The sequence below is a fragment of the Pocillopora damicornis genome, chromosome 2 (assembly GCF_964200805.1).
Source record: "Pocillopora damicornis chromosome 2, jaPocDami1.2, whole genome shotgun sequence".
Taxonomy (NCBI): domain Eukaryota; kingdom Metazoa; phylum Cnidaria; class Anthozoa; order Scleractinia; family Pocilloporidae; genus Pocillopora; species Pocillopora damicornis.
In genome coordinates, this window is record NC_142671.1 from 1,840,001 (window position 1) to 1,849,340 (window position 9,340).

The 9,340-nt window shown below is 38.3% G+C and overlaps 1 protein-coding gene across 4 annotated transcripts in view; it reads right to left on the bottom strand.

Annotated features, from left to right (window-relative positions):
- The window catches only part of LOC113680755 (tyrosine-protein kinase receptor Tie-1-like), a 22,521-nt gene extending 18,970 nt beyond the window's left edge, over nucleotides 1–3,551 (bottom strand). For 3 of the 4 annotated variants that reach the window (XR_016184495.1, XR_016184496.1, XR_016184493.1), the window contains exon 1: nucleotides 3,458–3,551. The gene's annotated coding sequence lies outside the window, so the exon portion shown is untranslated. The remainder of the gene's footprint in view (nucleotides 1–3,457) is intronic. The other variant, XR_016184494.1, reaches the window with a different exon arrangement.
- Nucleotides 3,552–9,340: the final 5,789 nt, after the last annotated feature.

Here is a 9,340-nt window from a genome sequence, read left to right on the forward strand (position 1 = left end):
GCAAACGATTAATTCATGAAAGCGTCATGCGTTGTGTGACTCGGTATTAAAGGGCATGTAAACCCAAAAAACGTTCATTTTCTTTTCACATAGATGTTTAGTAAATATATCAAGTACACCAAAGGTGCCATTCGTTTTTTCTCAAAAGTCCATTTTCACTTTGAAAAAGCTCTTCCAAATTCGAAACATTCGCGATTTTGAATGGCGCCATCTTTCTTGTGACGTCACGGGTGGGACCTACAAAGTTTCGTTTAATAATCGCGTAAGACATGGAGTCTTTTCCACAGCCGTTGTTTGCCGGTCTCGTCACGATTTTTGTACTTACAGTTTGCTTCAATATACTCAGTTTTTTCATAATGGTAAAGCGTTGTGTCGTCCAGTTTTGTACTGATTCAAACAAAACTGGGCATACAACGCAAATATTTCCAAATGACGCAAATTTGAAGCCAGAATTTGTGAAACTTGTTCAAATGAAAATAGCCGATTTCGTCGAGCCGTTCGAACATTCTGTTGTTTGTAGCAGTCATTTTTCTTCCTGGTGTTGTACCGACAATTCAGGCCCTACCAGAAGCAAATTATTCGGAGCTATAAACAGCTAGCTGTAGTACTGTATTATTAAATCAATGACATAAACAACTCAAGCAAATCGATCTCAAAATGTAACGAAACAAATGAAACGGAAAACATTTAGCTTACTCGTTTCCGGTGTGATTCTCTGTGCCTTACTGCTGCCTGTACGTGTAATAGGCCGTCTCTAGTACCCAGAAATCGAGGCAAATTGACTAAAAACCTGGATACTCAGTGATATAACTTATCTGGGTTTCAGACCCTCGCTCCTCTACTTTTTGCCACAATTGCCCGATTTCCGTACAACAAACACTTTCACGAGTTGTCGGCATTGGTTGACAAGTTCCACACTCGCACCTTTGACATTTTTATATAAAACACCCTCGGAAGCTCAGCGGGTTTAAAAAATTTCTGTTGCATTCTTTTAGATTGTGCCCTTGCTTTATTGGATTTTCATATCCAATACAAGTAAATCACACAGTAAATTAGATACCAGTCTGAGTTTCCGAGGAGGTCGCATCGCTGTCAACACTGTGTTCGTGCGGATCGCTTCGGTGAACCCTACGCAGCTCATATTGTTAAGGACGTGGCCCAGACTCTCCTAAAGATTCTAGACCATCCCCATCGCCGTCATATACTAAGCTTAGGGCATTCGAGTCGCTATCTTCGGAAAAACATCTTCGAACTACCGCTACTTACACGAGCTACCACACCAGTTCTACTAGGGAATATGTGATGCACAATATTTTAGTTCCACCGCTTACGTCACGACTCTCGCTATTGTTTTTACCGGAAATGGAATTTCAGTTGAAAATGCTGATTTTCTCCTAAAAGAAGTCGAATTGGACAAAACGAATTTCAGATTCGTTCTCTACGCCACTTTTTACATAGTATGAGAAAAAACATGTACTTTTGGGTTTACATGCCCTTTAAGTTACGAGAGGAACCGTTGAGAATTTGAACACGTTGTAAGGAATAGTACGGGGAACGAAGTATGGTCCACTTACATCGACAAATATTTCGAAATTTGAACATTTTACACGTCATATCATAACAGGAATAACGGCGATGGCAAAACAAGCTTAAAACGGCAGAGAACGCCGGAAACCACAACGGACACACAAGATGTGAGTAAGTGTAAAATCATTAGATTTTATACGTAAATTTTCACGTTTCCTTATACATAATTCGGTTATTTTTATAGCTTTTACACAAAAAATTCTAAAACCGAAGTCCCCAAATCTTGAGGTCTAAACAAGTACCGCCAGACTCGATTTATGCGAGTGGATGATCTTATTTGATCCGTCTGGCGGAGACTCCTGGTAGAGAAAACGTCTGTTGCGTTTGTCAAAACGTCATTCACTATCAGGGACAACAGTTTGATCCGAGCTTCTCAGCTTCTGCTTTCCAGAATAAGTTAAATTTTTCTGGCAATTTTTCAATTTCCGATAAACGTAGGAATGATTTAATCGTGATATTATTTACTCGAAACCTCGATCTAAATGTTATTCATCATGCAAATTTCGAAATCTTCCAAGATCAAGGAGTGGCGACATGTATTTGTCACCTGTTTTCTGTGACGTCTTAAGGAAATTTATGCAGCATTTAAGGCAGCCCGTGATGATTCAGCGCTCTTATATAAATTGGAGGGGAATACTTTCTGACCCCGTTTAATACAATGAGCTCACATTGTGCTGGAGATTTACGAAAAAAACCTCATTTTTTTTAAGGATAAGAGCAAACGAAGGCCGTAAGAAAGTCTGTTATGCGCGAGAATACTCAGTCACTGACACTTTAAGGATTACACTTAATTTAAAAAAAAAAACAGATCAAAAGAACATAATGAAATAGCCTGTCCGAAATGTGCTAGGATTCATTGCCGGTTTTTCCACCCCATCTGAGTTTCGTCTTTAAAATGGAATATAATTATAACTGTGGTAAATTTCACATTGGTATAAGCCAAAAGTTTATCTCTCCAATTTTTTCTCCATCATATAGATGCATATGTTTGGCCACCGTAGTAATGAAAACATGATGGAAATTGAAATAATAATTTTTTTCATATTGAAGGAATAATATCCAAAACGTAAATCGTTAGCGAGATAAGGCATTTGTCTCTAGGAAAAAAGCCATAAGCTTATCAAAATTTCTATTTTAAAAATACACTTTTCACTTTTCAGCATGAGAATGCTGGCGACAAAATTGACATTTCGAATATTAATTTAGTGGGTGAACATGACACACTCCAGACTAAAAGTACTCCTTTGAAATGACTGATGCGCGGCAGTGACAAATTGTCATAAAAGAAATAAAACCATGTTACTTTATCTGTCGTTAGACTAGAGAATGATTCATCTCAGGCAAATGATGAATACTACGTTGATGATAATCTTTTGGAGAACAGAGCAGACGGAGTTTATTTAAGATTGCAAGACAGCGGGTAAATTTAGTGAGATTGATCTTGCTGTGTACGATTGGAGAAATTTCACCTCAAAACTGGAGTCGTTTAACTTAGGACTTGAAATTTGAATTAAAGTGTTCTGTCCATGATGACTCGTAATAAAGGTTCATATAAATGGACTGATTCAAATGCTTGCCGTATTTGAGACTGATCATAGTAAATTATGGTAACAATTACGAATAAATACTAGCGAACATCTAAGACTTCTGGATGTAATGTCCTAGAAAAACAATGCGATCACTCATCCACTAGAATTGCATGGAATACGATCTCACTAGTAGTCTCAAAACATCGGTCCAATTCTGTATCCTTCAAAAGTCGTAACTCGTATTATATTAAACAATGTTGGTTAATCTATTTTCTTTCAAAAAAGGATGCAAAAAAGTCATAATTTAAGAACTCTTTTGTTCATAAACTTCATAAACTTACCTTTGGGTAGCTGTTAGACTCGTTCACATACCACGGATTAGAAGGCAGTAAAACTAATGATAGGGCTCCACAAGGAAGTTGCGCGTGCATCCGTGAGTTAAAAATAAACATGATCATATGAAGCGACATTTTTATTGGTTATAGAATACAACTCAGCAGATGTCACATGAGGAAAATGAAGGTTGGAGCGACAATTTCTAAGTGAGTCGCCAAAAGTTGGACAAGATCGAAGATTGTTTTGTTATCTTATTTACAAATTGGTATCTAGTGGATAAAAGTAAAAAACAGGAAGATGTGTGCACACGCCTACGAGCGATTGGTGCGTGGGAAAGCGCTTTGCGCGTTGCGCGTTGGATGACCTCAAACAACAAAGACCAGCTGTGTTTCTTCCAATAAATTATTTCATATTCACATTCATTTTTTTTTCACTGGTTGGAGTTTCTGTATTTCATCGTTTGGCAGAAGCACTTCCAGAGTCCAGAATCATAAATCGAATAAGAAAAGAACAAACAGAAAGCTGCCTGCTTTCCTTTTTTTACATGTCCTGGTAAACATCGGTTTTTGCGATATTGCCATTTGGTCTCTGAAACTTTGACGTGGTCGCTACCACTTAGCATATATAAGCATTTTAAGCATATATTCTACATAAATTATAATTAACTACACTTGTTTTATTAAGGACGGTATGTAAGCGTTTTTCATCGTCTTACCACGGGAAACATTCATACCTATCTAAGCTTATGATATCTGTCAACATGTTGAACTTTTCAGCTGCCGAATTAGCGCTCATTTCATATGCAGGCAAATAGTGGCAAGCACTTTGGAAAAGAGAGAAGAGAGTTACGTCGACAACCTCCAACTCAAACAAAGCTAAGCGGTCTATATCATATTTGTTGTAGTCTGTCTTTAAGTCTTTTGAGCACAGGCGTCCCATGCTCACGTCTTGAGAGAAATTAGAAGATTAATTTATAAAAGCGTCACGCGTTGTGTGGTGCGGTGTTCAGTTGCGCAAGGAACCGATGAGAATTGTAATTCGTTATTAGGAATAGAATTAGTAAAAGAAATATGGTCGATTTACAACGCTAGATATTTCGAAATATGAACATTTTACGTAAGATTAATAAAATTTACTCACTCCTTGTGTGTCCTTCGTGGTTTCCGGCGTTCTCTTCCGTTTTATGCTCGCTTTTGCCGTTAGTCTTATTCGTTATCCGGTTAGATCACGCCATGGTTAGGTCGCTCCTAGTTAGTTCACTCCAACCAAAAGTTAACTTTTAAGTTAACTTCACTCCATGTTGTAATGTGAAGTTTTACTTACCACAGATCTTTAAAGATTTTTGGTGATGATGTGTCTTGAGACTATTCGAGTACATCGTATTCTGTCCCTCAGATTAGCCACAGAGCTAAAGATGTATAGCGATGATAGAATGAATCAATGACGGTGGAATAGAGTATAACGGTAAAGTCTGAAGTGTATTGAAAACGATCATTTGAATACAAACACTGTTCAGTATGGCCTTTTTTGCTGTTTGATGTAAGGAAACTTATATCCTCCATCTTTAATTAATAAAGTAGATTGCACTTTTTTAAACTCGTCTTTCATCCAGCGGCGTAAATACCGAGACCTTTAATCTCTGGGATCAATACGAGTCAAATCAGAAATCCGCCAGAGAGAGCAGGAGACAACCCAAGCATCAGAAACAAACGGCACCTCTAGAGCCACCAAATAAAACAAAGAAAATGACCAACAATGACTATGATTTCTTTCAAAAAGCCAACATTTTTAAAGCGTCGTCAAACTCAGACCCGTGCGAAACTGGGTTCGACTTTGGTTAAAAATGGCGAGTCTTTGTTCGTGTAACAAAACTCTTTTCTTCTATCAACCTCCTACCTTGGTTTTCTACATGGAATGAAATGACTTATGTTGGGGGCGAAGTAACTTATTCGATGGAAAGATCTAACTTTCGATTGTAGCGATCTAACTATTGGTTGGAGCGACCTAACCATGTTGCGACCTAACCATGGTGCGATATAACCGTAACTCTCTTATTCCTACTAGAAGACTTTATAATATTTGGAATTAATTGATTTTTTTCTCAAGACGTGAGCTCGGGACGCCTGTCACACCATCAGGGCATCTTGAGCGCATTTACAAAAGCAAACTTCGCTTTAAAATAATGTTTGAATTTCTTAAAATAGTTGCCTTTAAGATAAAGGAAGCTTTACTCATCCATTCGTTGGCGGAAAATAATGGTTAGAGATGAAAAACACCAACACCTTCACGTAACATAGATTAGGGTTTTGTGAAGCGTTGGCTAAACATCGGGTACGGTTTGAGCTTTGAATTGGATCTCTCAATTAAGCAATCAAGCGTAACACCCAGTTCACGACGCCACTAATGATACAGATAATTTAATTCCGATCATTCTCTTTGATTGACTAAGGGCCTCTTCTTATGAGCCCAATTTCCGAGATCTCGATTTTTCCAACAATCTCGAGAACCGGGCCGAGAATTTTTTTCCCAAGAACACCGGTTCGGCTGCCGGGATGAATCTTTTCCAACTACGCTATTTGTTCCTTAAATGTCACCGCAAACACTAGTCTCCGCCACTGTCAGTCTCGTATCAAATCTGTTACGCATCAAGTAAGTTCGCACGAACTCCATCATACTTGAATATGTATTCAAAATTTTAATCATGTCAGAGACCCCGTCTTCTCTGAGACTAAAGAGAAACTAACCGACCCTGACGTAAGGTATTGTCATTTGGCCACTACCGTGACCTGAACCTAATTATCTGTCTCAGCAAGATATTGAAATCAACATTGTGAAACTTTCTACAGTAGCTTTTTCATTTCAACTAAGTTCAAATGAAAATTTTTTCCTCAAACCAGACATCTGTCTACTAACATCTGATAGTATGGAGGTAGTTGCGAGGATTTATCTGAAGTCTAGACTAGAAAAACCTTGGCTCTAAGTCAGTGAGCTGCTGCATAACGTAACTAGATAATCAGACATCAAACCCCGCAAATCAAGCGACCTTACAAGTTTGGCCTCTCTCTTGCGTTCAGAGAGCAGAAACGCGTTTTAAAAGGATGTATGAAAACGGCCAACCATTAAGTATAAACATCCTATATCCCTTCTTCTTTATATCTGTTAATTCACAGTGTTCGTTTTTGAGCCATTTAAGCGAACAGAAAAATGATTAGGAAGTTCAAAATGGTCAGGGCCTACAAAAAACGTTTGAACTTGATTTGAAAAAAACAATTTATAAGACACTCTAAGCACAAGGACCATCTGTTAGCTGTTTTGTGCATCCAATTTACCGAAAGCTGCATAGCTATTAGATCTTCTTAAAGAACTGATTTAATGAACGTCAGTCGGGCATGACAAAGTGATTATCAACCAAAGAATAACCAAACTTTGCTTGCACTCTTAAATTATGGATGCATTATGATTTGAATTGATGAGAACTCTTGCTGTAGCCTTGGCCTTGAGAAAGAAAAACTAACAGAAAAACACCTTCAATAAAAAAATAAGTATCTTAATGGCCACAAAACAGGGATAGATTGGCTGGGAATATTTTCGTTTTTTCCCAAGGGCTATATTTAGTGCCGATTTTGCCACTCCTCATTGATTCTGTATAACTGGAGCAATTACGCAAATTGTCAATTGATTTCAAGGTCAGGTGATCAAGCCTAGTCTTTAATAGGGAATATATCAAAGACCGGGCCATGTTTCGAGCCCAGCTGAGCACAATTTTACCGGCAATCACAACAAGGTTAAAATTTTTGATCCAAGCTTTTGGATAGATAATTTTTTCTCGAAAATGTTAAACAGATTAAGGAGACTAACATTCCACTGAGGAACTGAAGTAAACAAAAATTCCAATAGCTTTGCTCTTGGTTTAATCAATTTAATCTTTATTTCTGAAAGATGAATAATTAAGTTAGTCTTCTCATCATCGCCAATATTTTTGAAAAGCCGTTCTATTTCATTTGTTCTATTTCGTCATGTTCGTTATTCTAACTTAAAAGGGCAAATAGTTCACCATCTTCTACTGAAACTTATCTCTATTTAAATAGTGGCAACGAAAGATACAAATCTACAGCAAATTTGCATAAAAGTAAAAGCTTGAATATTTGTATACAAACAAAGCACAGCATGATTGTATAAACGTATTTGCCTTTTACATATCATTGTTTTCATAAAATGTATGTACTTAATTTCGAACAATCAAGCATTTTAATGCTGGTTGTACATCACTCTTGATTGCCTCACCTTGAAAATCAATGATCTTGTTTGCGTAATTGATCTAAATTAGGAAGAACCACACTATGTTAGAAAATCGGCTAAAACTGTAGCGCTTAGCTCCAGCAACCACCTCTGTGACATGCAGAACATATCATTACTTTATCCTCGTTTCTCTACTGACAGTGTTCGTGTTCTCTACGAAACAATCATTTTAAGGATCAAATCAATCGTTTTGGATGAGTTTCAATAACCTCTGCTTTCATTTTCACTTGGACCACACATTGAGCGCATCCGTCTATCTACATCCGGCTCTCGTTTGTTTTCTGCTTTCTGTAAAGCTCGCGGCTAATCAAAATGAACAACACTTCAATTGACTTCGATAATGGACTTCCTCCGTTTTTATAGAGCCTAGTCTAACGCGAGCAGGGCTGGCTGAATTCGTGTAGGTTGAAAAACCCAAGAAACAGTCAGAGGGACTTGCACCATATTCCAAATTTTTTTCAAACAAGAGGTTATACGGAACTTATATTCTGGCCGGATTTGCGGTTCTGAGGGAACGAATTGAAGGCCTCGCAGTGTTCAGCAAAATTGCTGTTGAGTGCTTTTCATTGTTAACATAACAAGGATCGAGAGTTATGGACATTTAGACTTTGGAAAGAGTTGATACCATAACAAATTGGAAATACTTGCTAGATGAAATGCGGGACTAACGTAAGTACCGCGGCAAAGTCACCAGAAAAGGAATAAGTCAATTTGTGACTTAGCTTGAGTCCCGGAGAAATCCAGAATGATGGTAACTATCAAAATCCGCAGAATAATAAACGCATACCTCGGGCGTTCTACAAAACCAGTACAAAGGGCCTGTTTACATGGAGGTGGGACACCCTAGCTTGGTGAGGTAACCCGCCTAGGTGGGGTAGCCCGCCTGCCCATATTATTACTAATTTTATTTTGATTACGTTTACATGATAGGTTGGGTGACACGCGGGTTGCCCGGTCTGCCAGGTAGGGTAACCCTTTCAGTTGGGGTGACAATTTGCCATGTAAACGTGTCGAAGTGGGGTAACCCACCTAGCCGGGGTTGCGTTTATGACAAAAAGCTCAAAAGCGAAACATGTATGTTTTAAAACTTTGTATATTTCCTAGTCGTGTTATAGCAGGAATAACCAGAAACCCGCAACAGACACACAAGGAGTGTAAAATGTTCACATTTCGGAATATTTAGCGTTGTAAATCAACCATAGTTGGTTTCCCAAACTATTCCGTATAACGTATAAAGTCAACGGTTCCTCGCGAAGCCAAACACCGCGTAATACACTGCGTAACGCTTTCGTGAAAAAATGTATAAGTGTCCGAGAATTAATCTTTCGTCTTTTCGAGAAGTGAGCTTGGGACGCCACTGCTCAAACTCCTTAATTGCAAGCGCAACAGCAACCTCAAGAAACCTCACCCCAGCACCCCGGGGTTGTAAGATTGCATATAAACGCGTTTTATTTTTCGACCACGGCTAGGCGGGTTACCTCAATTACCTGGGGTCCCCCACCTCAATGTAAACAGGCCCTAAATGGAATACTATGTTTATTAAATTTCCGTTGAAATAAGAAATTTTTGGAGAACTCGGAAAAAATCCG